General features: G+C 41.1%; 1 long non-coding RNA gene across 1 annotated transcript; it reads left to right on the top strand.

Moving 5' to 3' along the window:
• The first annotated feature begins 1,942 nt into the window (after nucleotides 1-1,942).
• LOC117519976 lies at nucleotides 1,943-23,693 on the top strand. The gene is made up of 4 exons (XR_004563498.1): nucleotides 1,943-1,955; nucleotides 2,134-2,142; nucleotides 5,213-5,217; nucleotides 23,521-23,693. It is a non-coding gene; the product is annotated as an uncharacterized LOC117519976 (long non-coding RNA).
• Nucleotides 23,694-25,251: the final 1,558 nt, after the last annotated feature.

Raw genomic sequence — 25,251 nt, 5'->3', positions numbered from 1 at the left:
AGGTGTGGTATACACAAAGTCGGAAAACTCCTTTAAGCATACAAGCATAGTTGCTTGTCAGCGATCCACTGAGAATATTCCTGCTGCAACCCTGTTGAATGAGGACACATCACCACCTCAGTCCCCTAACCGCCATTACTTTGATCAAAATATCTGTCAAGGCATGAGCACTGCATATGTTGACATCTGTTCGTTCCACCATGAAACAACCATTCAGCAGGAGTTTCAGCTCAGACCACATTCCTCCCAATATTTAGAAGTTACAAGTCAAACTCATCACATGCCAGTTACCTGTGAAACAAAATGTCAAAATATTTGCCCTATGCACAGACTCTAACTGTGCATGCCTCAGCTTTTTGTGCCATCTGCTTGGCTGGAAACCTAATGGCCCCGTGACCTCCAACAGGAAACTGGTCAAACACTGAGAACTCTGTGTGGCCTGTCACCATATAATAACTACACACAACCTCTAGATATACTGTGAAATGGACAGAGGTCTCTCCCACACACCAGGCCAAGAAAAACAGCTCAATGACTTGACTGACACACGAGCCAAGAAGTGAGCTATAACCACGGGCATTCATTCAGACACTTTTGTCCCACCCACTCATCCTGACGGTATGCGCAATTATGAGGGTCAGGATCCGCAGACTGTCATTCGCAGACTGTTGCTGCAAACCGTGACATGGCTCCTGTCGCAAGAATGCTTAAGTCACTCCTGCTTTCCCTGACTTTGACCTGGCCTCACTTCAGGCTCTTGATTCTGCCATTCACAGGATGGCACTACACTTCACTAATCGACAGACTCACCTCCTGACTGAGGAAGATTTGACCTTTATTTCAAAGTTGAAAAAGATGTGCTCCATGGTCTCTTGGTCCATGCTTCTGAGGACATCTCTTCAAACCCACTTCACAGAGCTCCCTTACAGAAGAGGGGCATCTCCTTCCCATGGTCAGACCTACAAATAGACTGGGTGGAAGTCTGCAAGAGGAAGCAAATATTTCCTCACAGTCACGTGCAACTTCACCAAATGGCTGGAATGCTTACAGTCTCCAAATGACACAGCTCTGACATCAGCCTATTTGATGATGAATTGCATCTTGCAATTTGGGCTACCTAACCTCATAAACTCGGATAGAGGTACCCACTTCTCCACTGAGGTCATGCAACAACTCTGGAAAATGCTGGGGGTGAAGGCAAACTTACAAATCAGCCACGACCCCCAGTCTTCAGGACAGGTGTAAAGGGCCAAGTGAACTGTGGTCACTGTCCTGCACAAATTTGTGACAGCCAACTCACAGAGATTGGGATGTGAAACTTCCATTGGTCCTCATGGCCATCGAGGCAACCCCTCACAAATTAAATATCAACTTTATTTATCCTGTAGGAAATTGTTTTGCCAGAATACAGAAATAGTAAACAATGGTTAGTTAAATACACAATTACAGAAAGTGCTAGTAGTTAAAAAAAAAAGCTAACTATAGGATACAAGTTCAACAACTAAGTGTAGAATAGTGCCTAAAATGATAAAATAAAGCACAAGTACAACAAATTTATGCAAAATGACTGAAAGATATAATGAGGAAAATAAGTATTTGAACACCCTGCGATTTTGCAGGTTCTCCCACTTAGAAATCATGGAGGGGTCTGAAATTTTCATCTTAGGTGCATGTCCACTGTGAGAGACATAATCTAAAAAAAAAAAAAAATCCGGAAATCACAATGTATGATTTTTTAAATAATTTATTTGTATGGTAACGCTGCAAATAAGTATTTGAACACCTGAACAGAAGATGATGCTGGAAACCACTGAGTGATAAAACATGTACAGCATTTTTCTGCAGACATTGAAAGATCTTAGCCTCCTGAGGAAGTACAGTTGGCTATGACCTTTCTTATATACAGCATCTGTCTTTATAGTCCAGTTCAGTTTATTGTCTGTGTAGACACACAGGTACCCAATTAATAGGGTTCTTCCCCTTTCAATTGATAACAGGCTGTTTTTGGTGACTGACAAGCTTTCCACCATTGTGTACCAAATCAAGGTCAGCAATGGCCAAAGAGTATACATCATCAAGTGGGTACATCACAATTTGATCAAACTACACCAAACCTCCATGGGACTTGCCAAGGATGATTCAGTTGTTGAAAGGACCTAAAGCCTACGCACTACTGTGACAGGACATTGAGTGAAAATTTCATTAACTTCTGTATTCAGACAAATCAATCTACATAGCCTGTGACAATTACCTAAGTGAAATACATAACATACATACATCAGGTTTTGAGAGCAGAGGCTACACCATGAGTAGGTTGACACACCCCAACTTCACCCTAATTGCAGTGAGCCCACCTCATTAATCCACCACAATCAGGTGCAAAGTGACTCTCAGGTGATGTTGCAGGTGATGTCAACCCCAAAGTAACACCTTAATTTATTTATAACACCCCAGTTCTCCTGGAGGGACAGACTCCTTCCTGCATCATCGAGAACAGAATAAACAACTTTCTTGTCCCTCATCCAGATGGCCAACAGAACACAAAGGGTAAAAACCTTTATGCATACTGCCACAAATTCTACATTTAATCAAAAACTCAAAAAATGTAATTCCTCCTTTTTTGCCTTTTATTATTTGAAAAAAAATATGACCGTAATCAACCAAAGACAAATTTATATTCCAATTTATTTATGAACATGTTTATCCTGGGATGTAGTTAGAATTTGTGTAAACTTATCAAGGTGTTTTATCAACATTGTGATTTTCATTTTTTTATTTTTGTGACTGTATTCAGTGGTAAATTTGTGTTCACCACAGGACAATTTTGTTTGAGTGATAAATTTAAGACTGAAGTACAATAAAATATTATCATTTTAAACAATGAAATACTGTTAATACTACCTTACCCACAGATCTTGTGGGCAGAGTTAGAGCCCCTTTTAAACCCAGGTGTTGTGGATGTGTCCTGTTAGTTATGTCTGTCCATTATGTGTATGTCCTCCTCTTCCGTCATTCATGTGTGTATGTGTGTAGTCTCCACCCATGGTTAATTTCTGAATCATGCGTACATGTGTGTGTTGGTATTCTGTCTTCCATGTCAGTCCCTATCTGTGTCTGTTGTCTGTCTGTCTTGTCATCCATCCGTAGTCCCAGTCTTCGTGCTCCTCTGTGGTCATTACGTATTCTGTGGTTTTCACATCACTCTCAGTTCCATGTTTATCTTGTGCTTATGTTCTCTGATTTAGTTCTTTGTTGTTGTTCTGTTTTCTTGCTGTTTGATTATTGATTGCCTCCGCTTGTGTTATTGTTTTGTCAGTTTTCCTCTTTGGTGCTTATTTTCCATTTGAGTTCCAATTGTCTCACTGTGTGAGTTTGTTTATTCAGTTGTTGCGTATGGTTTAGTTTGTGTTTAGGTTCTGACTGTCTTCTGGTTCATTTTGAGCCCTTTTTGTCAGTTTGCCCTTTGTTACACTCACATATTAGGTTCACATTTGTTTTTGCATTTTGTGTACTTTGTTTTGGTTTTATGTTTCTCGATCATGTTTTATTTGCACATACCTCTTGATATCTGTTTAACCTCCTTGTGTTTTGTTAATTCGTGTCTTGGCTTTTCCATCTTCACTGATTCCACACACCTGTGCTCATTAGTTTTGTTTGCTTTTAAGTCACACCTGTCTGCTTCCTCCTTTGCCAGTCTATTGCCAATGTTACATGTTCCATTAGACTCTCCTATGGTCCGTGTGTAAGTACCTTATGTTCATTACTCCCCAGCTGTGTTTCCTGCTTCTGGTAGTTTTGTCCACACCTTGCTGTTTCCATTAGATCTCCGCCCTGATTTTGTGTTTGAACTTTTTGTATGCTTGTCCCTTCACTGACGTTTTGGATAGTTTGCTCTCTGTGACTGAATAAAGTACTGTGGTTTTTGCACTTTAATTTTGTGTCTTCTGGCTGCCTGCTTTTGGGGTTCAAATTGACTCTGTTTCAGCCCAAACCTAACACCCAGCATCTCCATCCAGATGCTCTGTTTGCACTTACATGCTTGCCCTTACTCTGATATTCTTGTTTGTACATTTGTACTCTTTTTATAATTTTTGTTTTGTATACTTTGCTTGTCAATAACCAACTTTCTTAATTTTGAGTTCAAGTGGCTTCGAACCTTTTGTAAAGCTAATGTTTGCTGGTGAATGTGACTTCCTAGTAAGGCCTTCCAAACTAAAAGTTCAATCTTTTTATTGTAAAACTCCAGATCCCCTTCATTTATTTATGTATTTATTATTTCCAAGTAATTTTGATCCACTTCCTTGCCTACCCAGACTTGACTGAAGACATGGATTTTCTTTTTGATAAATTGATTAATAAAGTCACTAAAACCTTTTTTTCTGATAAACTGAGATGACAGCATATCAGTGGAAGTGCCAGTCCATGAACAGAATTCAGAGAAAGCTCTGAATTACCCAATGTTACTTCTGATTCAGTAAGAGATTACCTGCAAACCAACTCAGGCTGTTGCCAGCATATCCCCTCTGTCAGGGCCCATCCAATCAAGCTGCTTAAGCCAAACAGAGAGAGATGGACGGATGGCACATGTGACCACAGACTGCTTTTGGCACTGAACTCCACAGACATCCCTCACAGCTTAAGTAAGCTGTCTTCTTTTGTCAGAATGTAGCAGAATTTTCTTTATCCAATCTATTCCCATTTACCATTATTACATCACTTTTATATGATATTTGGGAATAAGACCAGGAATTTAAGCAAAAAACTATTACTACATGATATTGAAATTGTAACAGATACAAAATTTCTTGGTGTTCATATTGATGATAGATTAAGCTGGAAAACACATTAACTATGTTAAAACTAAAATGTCAAAAGCCATTGCAATTCTGCACAAAGCCCAGGACTTCCTCACCCAACATGCATTGACCACTTTATATCATGCATTACTTGTTCCATATATGACATATTGTGTCAAGGTTTGGGGAAATACATACAGAACTAATACTAAACCAGTTTTTCTGTTGCAAAAGAAAGCTATAAGAATTATCAGTAATAAACCATATCGAGAGCCAACAAATTCGTTATTTGCTTGTCTGCAAATTTTAAAATTCTGGGACTTGGTTGATTATATTACAATACAGATTATGTATAAACATAAAAATAAGCTTTTGCCTCTACATGTCCAGAATCTGTTTAAAATGAGAGACTGCAGCTACTGTTTGAGAGGAACATTATTATTTGAGAAATTGAAGATCCGTACTACTGTTAAAAGTCATTGTGTTTCCGTCAGGGGTGTTAATATTTGGAATAATTGTCCTGATAATATTAAAATACTTGGTACATTGGTTGGTTTTAAAAGGCTTTACAAAAAGAATATATTTACCCGTTATAGATTGAAGGATTAGGTTTACATTTTGTCACTGTTCACTCTTACTTGTTTGGTTGTGTTTTGAAATTTTGTGATTACGTTAAATTGTTTATGCACTTTTTTCCGTTTCTTTTCTCTGTTTTCTTGTACAGTTATTATGACCATATGTGTAGGTGTGTATGTATATGTATATATGTATGTACACTCAACAAAAATATAAATGCAACACTTTTGGTTTTGCTCCCATTTTGTATGAGATGAACTCAAAGATCTAAAACTTTTTCCACATACACAATATCACCATTTCTCTCAAATATTGTTCACAAACCAGTCTAAATCTGTGATAGTGAGCACTTCTCCTTTGCTGAGATAATCCATCCCACCTCACAGGTGTGCCATACCAAGATGCTGATTAGACACCATGATTAGTGCACAGGTGTGCCTTAGACTGCCCACAATAAAAGGCCACTCTGAAAGGTGCAGTTTTATCACACAGCACAATGCCACAGATGTCGCAAGATTTGAAGGAGCGTGCAATTGGCATGCTGACAGCAAGAATGTCAACCAGAGCTGTTGCTCGTGTATTGAATGTTCATGTCTCAACCATAAGCCGTCTCGAAAGGCGTTTCAGAGAATTTGGCAGTACATCCAACCAGCCTCACAACCGCAGACCACGTGTAACCACACCAGCCCAGGACCTCCACATCCAGCATGTTCACCTCCAAGATCGTCTGAGACCAGCCACTCGGACAGCTGCTGAAACAATCGGTTTGCATAACCAAAGAATTTCTGCACAAACTGTCAGAAACCGTCTCAGGGAAGCTCATCTGCATGCTCGTCGTCCTCATTGGGGTCTCGACCTGACTCCAGTTCATCGTCGTAACCGACCTGAGTGGGCATATGCTCACATTCGCTGGCATTTGGCACGTTGGAGACGTGTTCTCTTCACGGATGATGCGAAGGAGATGTGTTGCACTGCATGAGGCAAATGGTGGTGACACCAGATACTGACTGGTATCCCCCCCCAATAAAACAAAACTGCACCTTTCAGAGTGGCCTTTTATTGTGGGCAGTCTAAGGCACACCTGTGCACTAATCATGGTGTCTAATCAGCATCTTGGTATGGCACACCTGTGAGGTGGGATGGATTATCTCAGCAAAGGAGAAGTACTCACTATCACAGATTTCAACTGGTTTGTGAACAATATTTGAGGGAAATGGTGATATTGTGTATGTGGAAAAAGTTTTAGATCTTTGAGTTCATCTCATACAAAATGGGAGCAAAACCAAAAGTGTTGCGTTTATATTTTTGTTGAGTATATGTGTATATATGTATATGTGTGTATATGTATATATACGAGGTCTATTAGAAAAGTATCTGACCTTATTATTTTTTTCAAAAACCATATGGATTTGAATCACGTGTGATTACATCAGACATGCTTGAACCCTCGTGGGCATGCAAGAGTTTTTTCACACCTGTCGGTTACGTCATTCGCCTGTGGGCAGTCTTTGAGTGAGGAGTGGCCCACCCTCTCGTCCATTTTTTTCATTGTTTAGGAATGGCTCAGAGACTGCTGCTTTGTTTGATCAAAATTTTTTCAAAACTGTAAGGCACAACTGAGTGGACACCATTCGATAAATTCAGCTGGTTTTCGGTAAAAATTTTAACGGCTGATGAGAGATTTTGGTCTGGTAGTGTCGCCGTAAGGACGGCCCACGGCGCCTGACGGCAATCTGCGCTTCGAGGTGGCAGCGTCTCACCGTTTCAAGTTGAAAACTTCCACATTTCAGGCTCTGTTGATCCAGGAAGTCGTCAGAGAACAGAGAACTTTCAGAAGAAGTCGGCATGAGGAGTTTATTCGTTCATTCCATTGTTAACGGACATTTTGTAATGAAAGAACGTGCGGGCAGAGTCGCATGTCGGGCCGGACTCGACCGCGGGGGGTCGCGACAGGAAAAACACCTCCGTTGGAAACCTTAACGGGCAAGTTGGAACATGCCCAAGCTGTTAAACAATTTCTCAGTTACTCACTTGTTGAAAGCCATCAAAAGCCGCCTGAATTTTACAAATGGTTTTCAACACGGAGGTGTTTTTCCTGTCGCAGCGCACACAGATTTGCCGAGTCGTCACGGAAACGACTCGGCGAATTTGCGCACACGTCTTTCATTAAAAAATGTCCTTAAACAGTGGAATGTCCGCATAAAGTCCTCATGTCGGCCTCTTCTGAATCTTCTCTGTTCTCTCACGACGTCCTGGGTGAATTAAGCCTTAAATTAGGATGTTTTCAGGTCGAAACAGGCCGATGACGGCGCCTGGAAGCACTGCACGACGTCCTGCTCTGTGGGAAGTCCTTACAGCGACAGAAACACCCCATAATCTCTCATCAGCCATTAAACTTTTCACCGAAAACCAGCTTAATTTCTTGAATAGTGTCCACTCGGATATTCCTCACAGGTCCAGAAAAAATTTTGATAAAGCAACGCGCGCCGTCTCGAGCAGCGTGTGAAACAAAGGAATTCAGCCGAGAGGGCGGGACCACATCTCACTCAAGGCCTGCCCACAGGGAAATGACGTCACCGACACGCGTGAAAAAACTCACGCATGCGCACGAGGGTTCAAGCATGATTGGTGTAATCGCATGTCATTCAAATCCATATAGTTAAAAAATAAAAATAAAAGGGTCGGTTTATTATCTAATAGACCTCGTATAGGTTCTTTATTTTTAATGGTATAAGGGGAGGGTGCTTATAAGCTTTGCTTCTGCCTTCACCCTTTTGGCCACACGGGTTTTCGTACGTTGTTTCTTTTATGTTTTGTTATTGCCTTTGTTGTTGCTCAGTTGTGTGCTGGATAAATAAATAAATTCAATTCAGTTCAATTTAACTTTAATAAACACCAAAGCAAACACTCTACAGAAGACAAAATAGCGCATTTTTAAGTTTCCCACAGCTGTTCCTGTGTTACAAGACAATAATAATTGTATGTCCTTTCGGCTGCTCCGAGGTGGATCTGCATGTTGAATTGGTACAAGTTTTATGTCAGATGCCCTTCCTGACGCAACTCCACCTTACATGGAGAAATGTGGCAGGGGTGGGATTTGAAACAGGAACCTGCCGCACCAAAATCAAGTGCACTAACCACTTGGCCACCACCCCTGTGCTACAAGACTATAATAATATACGTAATATAACAATTATCCTTATATAATAATTATCCTCTAAACATCACTGTCATTGCCAAACTGTATCACTGCAATATGTCCTGTCCTGTTTAACACCTGACTGAGTTTAATAAATGTTTAAACATAAAGCAGTTGTTATGGTTAGAGGTTTGGGTGGAACCAAACCATTGCAGGCAAGCGACCCAAATGCAGGGAGCTGGACATGGAAAGGAAAATATATTTATTTATAATACATAAATTAAAGGTGCTGCTCTGGGGTGCTTGCAGTGTGGAGAGATGGCTCGCCTCCTGGCGGTGAAATGAGGAACCTGCAGGATCCCGAGGCAGTCTTGAAGGATAATATCAACTAAAGCCCCTTTCACATTGGCGTATTCGTAGAGCTGCTCATTGCAGCATATCGTCTACACTGAGTTGAGCAGTTCTACGCCCACTTTTAGCAGCTCTACGTCAAGTTTTTTCTCCCTACGCAGCAGTATGTTGAGGGCTACGTGTGTAGGATGGAAGAAATTAAACATGTTTAATTTTCTTCAGTGTAGAGCGCTGGACACAGTTTGAAGCAGGTCTGCGCAGCAGAGCATTACTGCATGCAAAACTGTGCAACACGGCCCTCCTGTACACAACCAAAAATGGAGTGCTGCATCCAGCTGGAGAACATGATCACACAGCACACAGCGCCTTTGTGCTCAGAACAAGGAATCGAACCTCAACTCAGAAATCCAGAAACACAACAGAAATAGCAAAAGCTCACTCGCTGCATGTCGTGCGCTCATCAAACGCCCTGATCTTGTCAGTAATGCAACGGTAAAAAAAACCTTATGATACAGTCCACTGTTTTCCAAGTGCAGTGATGTGTTGTGTTCTGCACAGCCGGCAGGAGTGAACAGGTTTTAAATAGCGGCATGGTACACTTGACTGTGTGCACACATTAAAAAAGCGAACACACACAGCAAGTATGAAATATGCAAGTATGAAACGAACATGGATAAAGGCTGAGTATGTGCGCATTTCGGGCGTATTTAAATGAAACACAATGCTGCAATATGCAGCTCTATGAATACGCCAATGTGAAAGGGGCTTTAGGTTTCAGGGTTCAGGACCAGGTGGAACGCTTGCCTCTGAGACCAGGAACTATGGGGAATAAAGACACATAGGGTGAGTGAATGCATTTGTAACGCTGGAGCCTCAAAACAATCACAGTTCAGAAGAGGTTTAACACAAGTTGTTACAGAGGTGAGAAAATAAAGGGTGAATCTAAATTCTACCCCTCAGCCCATCCCCTTACCCCTTCCCCTCCGTTTTGCGCGGGCACGAGAGACAGAGGGGTGTCTCAATTCTCTTTTTGGAGTGAGGCAGAGGGGTAGGCGGAGGACTACAAACCCCTTCAAACAGAGGGACTCTGGATGCACACTCTGTTTAGAGGGGTAGGAGTAGCTTACCGCTGTCTCCAAAGAAACAAACATGGCGCCAAAAGAGCTGCACAAATGTAAGTGGCTTTCCTTACAAACTACACTGTTTAGAAAGTTATAACTTGCCAAAACTGACTGCAACACGTGTGTATTTTGTAAACAAACAGGGAGCCCTGAGCGCACTTGTCTCCTAATAAGCTTTCGGGCAGAAAATGAGGAGATAGACTAATAGACTGCTATTATTTGTCAAGGAAATTTCTGAAGGAAAAAGTGCTGGATGCAAAAAATGGGAGAATTTGAAAAAGAAATACAAGGTTAACAGAAATAGATGCAGCCAATAACATACATACAGGTGCTGGTCATATAATTAGAATATCATGAAAAAGTTGATTTATTTCAGTAATTTCATTCAAAAAGTGAAACTTGTATAATGTATACATTCATTCCACACAGACTGATATATTTCAAGTGTTTATTTCTTTTAATTTCTAATGAATGAATGAATGAATTAATTAATTACTAATCAATCAATTAATGATTAATCAAGTAACAATATTGATTATGACTATTATTAATGATTAATTGTTAATTATTAGTAGTATTGTTAACATTAGTTAATTATTAATACAATTAATTATTAATATTATTGTTATTAATTACTAATTACTTAAATTAATTATTAATCCCATAAAATTCTCCGACATGATTGCGATGCATCGAAAAAATATGCAACTTCTATTTCTTTGCATTTATGCAGAAAGGCGAGAAAATAAAAAGAGCAAACAGGCTTCGGTTGCCATGTTAACAAACAGTGAAGAGAGCACTTTAAGGGACGCAACATGATGACGTCAAACTCATGAGACAGGCAGTTTTTTTTCCCCCGAAGGTGGAGGGGTGTCTCAATTCATAGGGCTAGAGGCATACCCCTTCGCCTTACCCCTTGTTTTAAAGGGGTAGGCATAGGGGTAGGGCCAAGTGGAAGGGGAAGGGGTACAAAAGAGAACTGAGATTGGGCCAAATTTCTCTTCTTAAGAAATAAAGTTCACTGTTTAGGATTTCTTCATACAACCCCAATTCCAATGTAGTTGGGACATTGTGCGAAATGTAAATAAAAACAGAATACAATGATTTGAAAATCCTCTTCAACCTATATTCAATTGAATACACCACAAAGACAATATATTTAATGTTCAAACTGATAGACGTTTTTGTGCAGATATTTGCTCATTTGCAAATGGTCTGTTTGGGAGCCGTACCGGAATCGTCTGGAACATCAGGAAAAGACTCTAATACGGGAATGAGAGGGGAGGCCAGGTTACCTGAGCTTTTGCTGCGGCACGCTTCGGCGTCTTAAGTGCACAGCTGGAAGATGCAGTCAAGGTTACAGGGCAGCATTCAGGTTTGATCCTATTGGAGACTGCCTGGATCATTGAAGGTGGCTCTGGAAGCTGGTGAGCCAAAATGAGGCAAGCAAGGCAACAGACAAACACGGCACACAAGTATCTGGCAATGCATGAACAGAAAGTCAGGGTTTAAATCAGGGGTGGGCAACGAGGGCAGAGACACTGCAGGTTTTCCTTGCAACCACTCACCTCAGCAGGTGGGTTGCTGCTGAGCTTCTCCCCTCAGCATAAACACCTGATCATTCATGAAATGACCTGCTGAGGTGATTGGTTGCAAGGAAAACCTGCAGGGTCTTGGCCCTTCATGGCACATGATTGCCCACCCCTGGTTTAAATAGTCTATCAATAATCAGTCACTCATCTGATCCAGGTGTGAAACAAAACTGAGAGTGCCATCTCGTGGGGAAACTAACACATCTTGGAAATTACATCACACATCTTCCTGGTTGCTATGAAGCCGTGCTCTCAATCCACCATCCATTTCTCCCACAGGTGAAGTAAGGTGGCCTTAAGAGTCCAGTTCACTGTTATACCAAGTAGCTGAAGTAGTTTTGTTAAGCCTCCAGGGATGGCAGCTGTAGAGTTGCAAACTCTGATATTGTCTTTGATTTATGTGGTGATGTGCTCACATATTGTGCATCACAAGTGGGACTTTGTGTGGTTTAAAGAAGCAATCAGGATGTTAAGAATAGCCCTTCATGAGTCACCCCTTCATCCATCCCACCTTTCTTGTTTATAGACATAGCAACACTGGAAGGGAATTCAGCTTTTGATGTGGTCTTCCTTTTGAAAATGACCATTGGTGGCAATTTCAACCCTGCATGCCAGCACCACTGTGGGGTGAACTTATCATGACCAGCTGTCACAATATTCAAGCTTTTTCCCCTTTCTCTGTGACACTTTGGCTCAAGTGAATATCATGGTGCTCATGTTCATGTTAATTGCATGATCTGTTAACACTTTATGCAGTAATCTCATTTTCAATGAAAGCTTAAAAAATTCCATCCTTAGTTTGGAAGTCTGCTGTGAGCTTCTGACACATCCTGGTCATGCTATAATTGTCAGGAAGTTGTGCTGCATATATATATATAGCAGTAAGAGTTACTTCTGTTTTTCTCCAGTCCCTGACTAGTTTCTTGTTCACTCCAAACCATCTTTTTACTTCTTGATTCATAGTGTAGCAGATAAGTGAATATTTACTGAGGGATCCTTCAGATGGTGATGCAAGCACCAAATTTGGCACACATACTCCTTAGACATTACTCTTTTAAAAATGCCAGGTACCCACATGAACTTTCAATAGGCGGCAAAGAAGGGGTCAATTGAAGTATTACACAGGGGTCAAAATTTAAAAATGCTCCAATCATATTGAAAGTTATTCCATATTATTTGTCTGATCATGAAGATTCCAAAAAGGTATAGTTTGGACTATCTGTGAATGAATGTTCCGGAGTTATGGTGTAAAAACAGCAAGAACAATGACAAAGGTCAATTTCAATTTGTACAGGGGTCAAAAGTTAAAGTTCCTCCAATTTTGGTAAAAAGTGCTGCAAATTATTAGTTTGGTGAATACAGTTTTAAAAAGGAATAGTTTGCATCATGTATCATGCTTAGGTATCATGTTACAGGGTAGCATATGTCACATGTCATAGAATCCAATGGATGCTGATATTGTTTAAGCTTTACTTTGCAAACCAAGCACGCAACACAGTCAAAACTATTCCATTTATTAATCCTATTAGCTCAACCAGTAATTTGCACCACTTTTTACCAAAATTGGAGCAACTTTAACTTTTGACCCCTGTACGAACTGAAATTGACCTTTCTCAGTGTTCTTGCTGTTTTTACCCCATACGCCCAGACCATTCATTCACAGATAGTCCAAACTATACCTTTTTGGAATCTTTATGATCAGACAAATAATATGGAATACCTTTCAATATGATTGGAGCATTTTTAAATTTTGACTCCTGTGTAATACTTCAATTGACCCCTTCTTGGCCGCCTATTGAAAGTTCACGTGGGTACCCGGCATTTTTAAAATAGTAATGTCTAAGAAGTAAGTGTGCTAAATTTGGTGCTTGCATCACCATTTGAAGCATTTTTTTTCAGTTATCCACTGCACTATCATGGGATCAGTTGTGTTATGTGCCGACGCGGGTTGAGGAGCGGACCTGCGTCTGACTGAACCCAGCGCTAAATAACCAGAAAGCGGTTCCAAAAACAAAACATTTATTTCCCTTTCTGTGCAATAATTGTGTACAACATAATATATGGTTGTCTGGCGGAGTGAAGGACGGCGCGCTCTCCAGCGCCCAAAGGGATCGAAGCCCGGCGCTTCTGGACTTAAATTCACCACCAAACACCCCCCAGGTGGACATGACAAACTGACTCTGTGAAGGATAGAAGAGGTGAGGTAAGTCAACAGCTACAACTAATATCCTTCAAAGGCACACACTATCAGCTATACATTCAGGTCTGAATTTAAGCTTTATGTAAATGCGCAGCTTCTCACAACAGGTGGAGGATCATCAGTCCGCACGCCACAGCCGTGAGAAGCGAGCTGCACAATTCTCATCAATGTTCAAATATACTGCGTAACAAATTACCAAATTACTATTAACACTTATTAGACAATCAATCACCTCTGATGTGTGCTGACAGCATATGTCCCTCACCCGTCCTCCTTCACAGGCACGATGTGTCAAACCCAGGTGCGGTCCTCAGCGTCTCACAAGCGAACGTCACAAGGTCGAGTTCCCGGCAATTCTGCTTGAATCACTCATGGCTTAAATGCAGAACGCCATCTCATTATCTGCTTCAATTCAATCAATTTCAATCAATTTTTTTTTTTATATAGCGCCAAATCACAACAAACAGTTGCCCCAAGGCGCTTTATATTGTAAGGCAAGGCCATACAATAATGATGTAAAACCCCAACGGTCAAAACGACCCCCCTGTGAGCAAGCACTTGGCTACAGTGGGAACGAAAAACTCCCTTTAACAGGAAGAAACCTCCAGCAGAACCAGGCTCAGGGAGGGGCAGTCTTCTGCTAGGACTGTTGGGGCTGAGGGAGAGAACCAGGAAAAAAGACATGCTGTGGAGGGGAGCAGAGATCGATCACTAATGATTAAATGCAGAGTGGTGCATACAGAGCAAAAAGAGAAAGAAACAGTGCATCATGGGAACCCCCCAGCAGTCTACGTCTATAGCAGCATAACTAAGGATGGTTCAGGGTCACCTGATCCAGCCCTAACTATAAACTTTAGCAAAAAGGAAAGTTTTAAGCCTAATCTTAAAAGTAGAGAGGGTGTCTGTCTCCCTGATCTGAATTGGGGAGCTGGTTCCACAGGAGAGGAGCCTGAAAGCTGAAGGCTCTGCCTCCCATTCTACTCTTACAAACCCTAGGAACTACAAGTAAGCCTGCAGTCTGAGAGCGAAGCGCTCTATTGGGGTGATATGGTACTACGAGGTCCCTAAGATAAGATGGGACCTGATTATTCAAAACCTTATAAGTAAGAAGAAGAATTTTAAATTCTATTCTAGAATTAACAGGAAGCCAATGAAGAGAGGCCAATATGGGTGAGATATGCTCTCTCCTTCTAGTCCCCGTCAGTACTCTAGCTGCAGCATTTTGAATTAACTGAAGGCTTTTTAGGGAACTTTTAGGACAACCTGATAATAATGAATTACAATAGTCCAGCCTAGAGGAAATAAATGCATGAATTAGTTTTTCAGCATCACTCTGAGACAAGACCTTTCTGATTTTAGAGATATTGCGTAAATGCAAAAAAAGCAGTCCTACATATTTGTTTAATATGCGCTTTGAATGACATATCCTGATCAAAAATGACTCCAAGATTTCTCACAGTATTACTAGAGGTCAGGGTAATGCCATCCAGAGTAAGGATCTGGTTAGAACCATGTTTCTAAGATTTGTGGGGCCAAGAACAATAACTTCAGTTTTATCTGAGTTTAAAAGCAGGAAATTAGAGGTCATCCATGTCTTTATGTCTGTAAGACAATCCTGCAGTTTAGCTAATTGGTGTGTGTCCTCTGGCTTCATGGATAGATAAAGCTGGGTATCATCTGCGTAACAATGAAAATTTAAGCAATACCGTCTAATATACTGCCTAAGGGAAGCATATATAAAGTGAATAAAATTGGTCCTAGCACAGAACCTTGTGGAACTCCATAATTAACTTTAGTCTGTGAAGAAGATTCCCCATTTACATGAACAAATTGTAATCTATTAGACAAATATGATTCAAACCACCGCAGCGCAGTGCCATTAATACCTATGGCATACCTTCAGCTGAAAGTCTTTAAGTCTGCACGTGAGCATCATCCATAGGTGCTGCAAGTCATTAGGCCTGCACATGAACATCCTCCACAAGTGCAGCCAATAATGTTGATGAGGGTGAAGGATTCTTCTGCCAGCACCTTCTCCACAGACAAAAACCAGTTGCATACCACCTGGAGAGCAAAGAAAAGAAAACAACACAAAAACATCCAGCCAAACCCCCCAACACACAACAAGTTGTATACATTATAATCTTAAGTTTAAATTCTGCTGTATAACTTTTCCTTTTGGGTGAAGTTTTGTGATTACCCCAGCTGTCCTCTCGAGGTTGACACATTGAGCTGAATGAACACTAGTGCACATCGTCATTCACTAAAGCAGCCAGCAGCTTGGGATGCAACAGCTAGCAAATGGGGAGTTATAAATCCACCTGGAGTCCTGGATACAACAATTTAATATCATGTCCAGGACCAAATTTGCTGACCCCCCCCCACCACCTCATAAAGCTGGATGATTTGACACGCTGGTGCCTGCTCATATTTTGTGTTATTCAACGACACTGCAGATGTACAGGGTGTCCTAAAAAAGTGCCACAAAATCGTTTGACTCTCATTTTTTTTTTTCTTTTTTTTTTTTTAGACATCAAGACATCAATGAGGATGCCGCTTACAATCGATCAAGGAAACGGGGGCAATTCTACTTTGAGTTCAAGTCAATCGTACAAACCCAACAACAATATCAATGTCATTTTGCAGTTAGGAAAGCACCAGACAGAAAGACAATATGGAGGAGTGTAAAAAAGTTTCAAACTGAAAGAACTGTTCACAATGTTAACAAAGGTAGATCTGGCCAAACCAGAGGAGTGGTGCACATATTGAACACATATTGAGCACATACAAAACTCTGACAAACAGGTGAAATTAGAAATGAACACCAGATATGAAATTCCCTGAGACATGCTTCTAGATGACATATGACGGATATCAGTATCCAAAAGTGTATAGATTTTCTATGGCTTTATTTTGGTGGCACATTTTTTGGGACACCCTGTACTTGCTCCAAAGCAAAGTTATTGAACAGCAGCAGTGTTTAAAAGATATATTCACAGTAAGCTTGTGCATACTTTCTCTGTCAACCATGAGTTCATGGTGGCTAACAAAAGCAAACACCTGTCACAACCAACACCAAATGACCTTGAGGTGTCCAGGCGGGGATCAAAACCAGAACAACACCCTTACCAAAAAGTAGTATATGCAAGTATGTTTCAAGTATACTTCCAGTTTACTTTTTATATACTTATCAGTACTATTTTTTGGTAAGGGCAGAAGCTGCAGTGCGGCAGTTAAAAGAAAACTCAGAGTGAAGGAAAATAAACAAATGAGTTCAGTGTCAGTCAATCCAAGAGAAAAGCAAAAGGAACCATAAAAAAGAGAAGAGCAGTCACTCAGATACATTGATTGCTGCCATGCTGAGTATTCAATTGTTTTGATTGGAAAGTTTCTGATGCAGTTACCTGGGGCCTGTACTAGGAAGCAGGGTTAACTTACTCAGATGTAACCCAGGGTTAACTTCTTAAACCGGGTTGACAAAACCTGGTGTTCTCAAGTGGTGCTAATCGGTACTACGACGCTGAATAAGATGTTGATTTGTTGAACCTGTGTTAACCTAACTGGAGTTTGTGCGTGTTCACATAAAAGGGGCAGGTTGCAGCACACATCACCATTTTTCAGTGATGGCGCGGTCACCTTACTTTACCGAAGAAGAATGCACGATTATTATGCGGAGCTACGAGGAATTTAAATTAACGTTAAGGGGGAAATCGAACACATCGTCTGCCAATAAAGCAAGACAGGCTTGTTGGCAACATATTGCTGATCGGGTAAATGCGTAAATACAATTCAATTGTTCTCCAAATCTGTTACAGATGATTAACCTGTGGAATGTCTGATATGTGTAAAATAATGACCTTTCATTAATTACGTCCAGATGCAACACGATTCAGAAGTGGGCATAGGCCTACTAATAGATGTTAGGTTAATTTCATGTTTCCTAAATAGGCTACCTATCTAAGGATTTAACAGGCTGCCAGCAGTTATTGTGCATCAAGCAGTGGAGTGCTATGAGTTTTCTGAACAATGCAGAGAGACCTGGCTCAGCAGATCTGAAGGAAGCTTTAATATGGCCAGAACCAAGCAGACCGTGCATAAAGCCAAAGCCAACGCTACCATCCGTGTTTAGAAGCCTCACCGTTACAGGCCCTGCACCATGAAGCTGGGAGAGATCCGCCACTATCAGAAATCCACCGAGCTGCTGATTCGCAAGCTGCCAACCAGGTCAGCCTCGCTGGCCTCCTGCAGAGCATCACAGTGGAGCTCTGAAAGCGGAGGTCGGTTTTGAAGTCCTGAGTGAGTGATTTCTATCACCAGGCGCTGGAAGGGCAGCTTGCAGATCAGCAGCTTGGTGGATTTCTGACAGTGGTGGATCTCTCTCAGTGCCACGGTGCCCGCCTGTAATGGTGAGGCTTCTTCACACCGACGGTAGCCAGAGCGCTCTTTCTGGTAGTGACCTGCTTATGCTGCATTTACACATAACGATGGCACGTCATGAATGCCACGAAGTATACATTCTTGGCCACTGATCATGAATGTGATGATTCAGGCCGGAGGTATCAGGTATCCTCAGGAACTGCTGCAACCTGTTACCATGCATTACGATTAATCACGTGTTGCTGGAGAATTATCAGGATCCATTATGCACGGTCAAGAATAATGTTCTTGCGTTATGTTCAGCGAGTTGTTGCGCGCTATCGTAACAGTGCATCGTTAAGTTCTGTCATGTTGTGAATGAGGCTAACTGTCTCCACACACACACACACCCATATTCATCCATCAGCTGCTGAATAATTCAGATCGCTCCAGTTTGCTCCACAGCAGAAGAACTCTGAGACCGCATGCTTCATTGGGCTCTGTGCCATGGAGTGGTGCAGAGAGAAGGAGGAGACTGAGCGAGCCAGATGTGGGGCTTCACACGGCTCTCGTCTCACTCGTTTTCCCAAACATCAGGTACAGCAGCAGGTGGAACACCTGCATGAGTGCACTGAGGAGCATTGGAACGAAACTTTTAGCCGACTTAGCATCTGCAGGTGTTAAACTTTACATTCATTCATCTTCTACCGCTTAGTCCATTTAAGGGTCGTGGGGGGCTGGAGCCTATCCCAGCAGCCATAGAGCGCGAGGTGGGGTACACCCAGGACAAGACGCCAGTCTGTCGCAGGGCCTCAAACAGACAAACAAACACAGACACACCCACACACCTACGGACAATTTAAAGATTCCAATCCACCTAACCCGCATGTCTTTGGATGTGGGAGGAAACCGGAGCACCTGGAGGAAACCCACGCAAACACGGGGAGAACATGCAAACTCCACACAGAAAGGCCAGGGGAATTGAACCCACAACCTTCTCGCTGTGAGGCAACAGTGCTAACCACTAAGCCACCGTGCTGCCCTTAAGCTTTACAATCTGGCATATTTTCCAGTTTTTATATGAGCAAAGCTCACTCATGGTACAGAGCGTCCTCAACAGGAAGTGCCAAAATTCAAGTCCACAGTAAAACAGGAAATGTTCAAATGTCAACATTTCCTGGTATGACAGACGTGATCCCATGGAATCTTGCGGGAACTCAGTGGCAAGCTCACGCTGAAACAGGAAGTGCCAAATTCTCAGTCACAGTGAAACAGGAAATGTTGAACACTTCCTGGCATGGGTGGAGCTAGAGAGGAGGCCGGGGTTTCACTGGACTCCACTGAAATCTGATTGGACACAGATGATTGACATGTCATGGCACCACACGTCTGGTTAGAAGAGCTGCATTTTCAAATCAGCGAGTCACATTGACTGCTAGGTTCCTCCTGTCCAGTAGTTTGTGCTGTGTACCACAAAAAGTTCTAATCCACGTTAGAAGAAGAAAAATGTTTGCTCCAGATTTGAACTGAACATGTCGTTTGAACTATGGACTTCTAATCACACCAAACTTATATTGATGAGTAAACGAGCATATTTTATGCCAGAAATGAGGTCCAGGTTGTTAAAAGCAGCATTTCTCCTTTAATTCAGGTTGCCCTGTCTGTCTGTTAGCTGTTTAAGACTGCAAACATATTGGCTTATTCGTGCAGCATTTAACTGAAACAGTCCTTCAAATGGTGATATAAGCATCAAATTCAGCACAAATACAGCTGGAGCAAAATTAATGGAGCAACTTTAACTTTTGACTCCTGTACAAACTGAAACTGACCTTTGTAACCATTCTTATCATTTATTATTCTTATCACTTATATTTCCATCCCCTGACTTGTCTAAAGAAAACTGCCAATAAAACTGATTGTTATTTACAGGTTTTATCAAGTTTTAGAGATTTGCTTTCAGTTGAGTTTGAGGAAGATAATTTTAGAAATTTTTTTTTTTGTTTGTTTGTTTTACTTGTATTTAAAATGACATAAACAAATTAAAATGTATGAAATTCCAAGTGTTCCAGTACTTTTGGAGGGCACAGTATCCTAACCTTATGATGAGTGCAAAATGAGTGTGGTATTATTACTGTTTTGTTTAAGAATGTTTAATTTTCACTGTTGCTGCACTTTGTGTCAAATCATAGTCATACCATATATCATATTGATATGAAAATTCAGTAAGATATATCTTCTATTATACATTCCAAATCTAAGGTGGAACTCTACTAGTGTTTACTAAGGTACACATAAATATCTTTAAGAAAAAAAAAAGAGAGTCGAGCCACTTAGGTGCCTGGTCTTGAGAACCAGGGATGGTAGGATGAAAAGCTTTTTATCCCATGGGAACTCCCATGTGAAATTTAGGGAGCAGCTCAGATAGGCACTGGATGGACATGAAGTGATTTCGGACAACTGGAAAAGCATTGCAGTTGTGGCGAGGGAGACCACTAGGGAGGTCAGCTAGGGAAGTAGGGACATGTGGACAACTGAAGGAAGACAATTTCACTTTATTTCCTTTTATATAGTGCCAAATCAGAACAATACCGCCTCAAGGCACATCACATAATTAAAGTCTAACCTTACCAACCCCTGTAGCAAGCGCATAGGTGACAGTGGTAAGGAAAAACTCCCCCTCGTGATATTGAGGAAGAAACCTCAAGCAAAACAGAAAATCAAAATAACATAACACAACAAAATAAGATGCATTTGATGAAAAGTCCATGAAGGTATTTATTCCACAGGCAGGGGTCATTCAGCATTCCTCATGTCATCAGTGGGCCTGTTCCCGTGGCAGAGTCCATTCCATACATCGACTGCAGTGTACTGGATCGGCTTCAGACATGGCATCTCATGGTCAGTCCGGCACTCTGCGGTCTGTAACCGTTAATCCTGCAATCCTATATGACAATCAGAGAGAAAAAGAGCAGAATCAGTCAGCTGGGAAAACTACATCTAAGTTATAATTCATCAGTATTAACAAGAAAGCAGAGAAAATACTAAGGCAATCACCAGCCGCTAGCCCTAAGCTTCAATAACACACCAAGAATTTAGATAAAGTTGAGGCCAAGATCTGTTCTGTTGCTAATAAAATGAATTTAACCTTCTTAGGGTCTTTTTTGTTACACAGGGAGTCCTGCTGACTCTGGCATTTTGGGGATTTAGATTCAACATAATCTTTTTTTTTTTTTTTTTTTTTTTTTTTTGTTAAACTACTCCGCAGATGTTTACTCCATCCCAGTTGCAAGTAATATAAACAACACATAACTTAAGTTTGTTCCTTTTACCTTTGTTAAATCACATTAATGAAAGAAATGCAACTTGTTTTTGTTTATATTTTAATTAAAATGTACAATCCCAATTCCAATGAAGTTGGGACGTTGTGCAAAATGTAAATAAAAACAGAATACAATGATTTGCAAATCCTCTAGTGGTATGTTTAACACTGTGTTAAATCACCTTTCCTTCTAACAACACTCAATAAGCGTTTGGGAACTGAGGACACTAATTGTTGGAGCATTTGTAGGTGGAATTCTTTCCCATTCTTGCTTGATGTACAGCTTCAGTTGTTCAGCAGTCCGGGGTCTCCGTTGTCATATTTTGCACTTCATAATGTGCCACACATTTTCAATGGTCGACAGTTCTGGACTGCAGGCAGGCCAGTCTAGTACCCACACTCTTTTAATACGAAGTCACACTGTTGTACCATGTGCAGAATGTGGCTTGGCATTGTCTTGCTGAAATAAGCAGGGACGTCCCTGAAAAAGACGTTGCTTGGATGGCAGCATGTGTTGCTCTAAAACCTGGATGTACCTTTCAGCATTGATGGTGCCATCAAAGATGTGTAAGTTGCCCATGTCATGGGTACTAACATACCCCCATACAGACATCACAGATTCTGGCTTTTGAACTTTGTGCTGGTAACAATCTGAATGGTCTTTTTCCTCTTTTATCCAGAGGACACAACGTCCATGATTTCCAAAAACAATTTGAAATGTGGACTCATCAGACCACAGCACACTTTTCCACTTTGTGTCTGTCCATCTCAAATGAGTTCAGGCCCAGAGAAGGCAGCGACATTTCTGGATGTTGTTGATGTATAGTTTTCACTTTACATGGTAGAGTTTTAACTTGCACTTGTAGATGTCGCGACAAACTGTGTTAACTGACAATTGTTTTCTGAAGTGTTCCTGAGCCCACGGGGTAAGATCCTTTACACAATGATGTCGGTTTTCAATGCAGTACTGAGACAGGGATCGAAGGTTACAGGCATTCAGTGTTGGCTTTCAGCCTTGTCGCTTATGTGTAGAAAGTTCTCCAGATTCTCTCAATCTTCTGATTGTATTACGGACTGTAGATGATGGAATCCCTAAATTCCTTGCAATTGAATGTTGAGAAACATTGTTCTTAAACTGTTGGACTATTTTTTTTCATGCAGTTGTTCACAAAGTGGTGATCCTCACCCCATCTTTGCTTGTGAATGGCTGAGCCTTTTGGGGATGCTCCTTTTATAGCCAGTCATGACACTCACCTGTTTCCAGTTATGTGGTCTTTGAGCATTCATCAAGATTCCCAGTCTTTTGTTGCCCCGTCCCAACTTTTTTGAAATGTGTTGCAAGCATCCATTTCAAAATGAGCAAATATTTGCACAGAAACAATAAAGTTTATCATTTTGAACATTAAATATTTCGTCTTTGTGGTGTATTCAATTGGATATAGGTTGAAGAGAATTTGCAAATCATTGTATTCTATTTTTAGTTACATTTTACACAATGTCCCAACTTCATTGGAATTGGGGTTGTAAGAAAATAAGGAAATGCATCATAACACAGGCATAACTGGAAAATAATTAAGAAATGTACAAATTAAGTTTTTCTAAAATTATAGTGTATTATTTGTTTCAATTTCATTAGAAATTTAACCTACTCAGGTAAGTCTATACATAACATCTGTCTGAACAACACATTAGTTCCACTGAACTCAGCCATTTTCATACCAGACTTTACCACACGAAGGGCAGAGTTTCACTGTGTGTGTATATTGCATATGTACTTACTGTACATATGCACTGGGTGTATATTGTGTTTTTCTGTCCATCTTGGGTCCACACACATCACAAACTAGTCCTGGCTGCTGAAGGGCTGGTCCTGAGGCTCTTTCACGCTTCAGAGCTGCCTGATGCCATCCTCCTCTACAAACTCAGTGTCAGTCTCTGAAGTTTCAGAAATGTAATCCTCACATTCTGAAACTTCTTCCTCTGCATTACCATCAAAACCCTCTGTCTCTTCCAATATCAACTGTAAGGCAGCCTGAACAGAGAATCACTTTGCCATCTTTATCAACTAAGTAACAAATTTTCACTTTTGTCTTGTTCCTGGGTTGAAACCATAATTTCCCATTTGTTCACAACCAATCAAAAGAGAAATGAGTGGTCTTGACCTCCAAACTTTGGTTTTGTGGTCAGGACAATGAAATTGCAAATTAACCAGTTTTTGCATTCACTGAGTGGTCACTGCTAATTTCTGGAAAAGTTAAGTCCATTTGTCAGAGTTGTGGTCATCATATTTTCTTTTTGTGATCATGTCAAAAGGGTTCAAACATCATTTCAAACATAATACAATGTTGACAAAGCAATTATATTTATGAAAACCTTCCTCATTTGTACAGATTGAGCAAGAACTTTCAAGAACAGGAAAATAATTTACTGAGGTTTGAAGAATCTCCTTTGTTCATGAATATTTCACTCTTTAATCAAAGAAAATTAAACAACCTAAACAACAGAGGGGAAAAGAGAGCAATGAAGTTTGCTGTTCCAAGAATATGGCGTGACTTGTTGGATGAAAAGTGTGCAAGTAACAAGCCAAAGAAAACGTCACCAACTTTTCTCTAGCTTCTTTGCCAAGGAAGAGAGTTTGTGCCATTGTTGTGACATTTCAGGACTGTTCAATGCAATTGGAATTGCATGTAATCCAAATGAGTGGAGACTCTTCATTGATAGCTCATCCAGAAGCCTGAATGCTGTGCTACTGCACAATGGTAACAAGTATCCATCACTTCCTTTGGCTCATTCAGTGCATCTCAAGGAGGATTACAGTGTTACATATCTGCTGGAAGCTTTGAACTATGATGAGTATGGATGGGAGGTCATTGGGGACTTCAAAATGGTGGCATTTTTGATGGGACTCCAGGGAGGTTTCACCAAGTTTCCCTGTTTTCTCTGCCTTTGGGACAGTAGAGACAGGGCAGCACATTAGCACTGGAAGCAATGGCCTGAAAGGACTGAATTCTCAGTTGGAAGAATATTAAACATGAGCCATTGGTGGATCCTCACAAAGTTTTGTTCCCTCCTCTGCACATCAAACTGGGTCTCATGAAACAATTTGTCACAGCACTTGACAAAGAGTCTGCAGCATTTGAGTATCTTCAAGACTTTTTCCCAAAACTGTCAGAGGCAAAAGTGAAAGCTGGTGTTTTCATTGGACAGCAAGTCAAGAAAATCATAGAGTGCCCTGAATTTCCAAAGAAACTGACAGCAAAGAAACAGGAGGCATGGAAAAGTTGATGTTGTCCATGGGTTTCTGGGCAACCACAAGGCTAACAATTATGTGGAACTGGTTGGCTTGGGAATGCCTTGGGGTTCCCCTGGAGGAGCTGGGGGAGGTGTGTGTGGACGGGGAGGTCTGTGCGGCTTTGCTTGAGCTGCTGCCCCCGCGACCCAACTCCGGATAAAGCGGAAGAAAATGGATGGATGGTTGAGACTTTGGTGAGAAACTATATCCAAATGGGCTGTAGGATGTCACTGAAGGTCCACATTCTGGATGTTCACCTTGACAACTTTAAGGACAACATGGGGGTATACTCAGAAGAACATGGGGAGCACTTCCACCAAGACATAATGGACTTTGAACACAGATATCAGGGATCTTACAATGAAAACATGATGGGGGACTACATTTGGGGTCTGATAAGGGAAAGTGATTCATTGCACATTCGCAAATCAAGGAAAACTGTTCATTTTTAATTTTGTAAAATTGTTCTCAAATGTTTGAAAATAAACCTTGCTGCAGCTATGTTGCGT

The sequence above is a fragment of the Thalassophryne amazonica genome, chromosome 1 (genome assembly GCF_902500255.1).
Source record: "Thalassophryne amazonica chromosome 1, fThaAma1.1, whole genome shotgun sequence".
NCBI lineage: Eukaryota > Metazoa > Chordata > Actinopteri > Batrachoidiformes > Batrachoididae > Thalassophryne > Thalassophryne amazonica.
The sequence above is the reverse complement of the archived record's forward strand: the minus strand, read 5'-3'. Positions and strand labels throughout refer to the sequence as shown.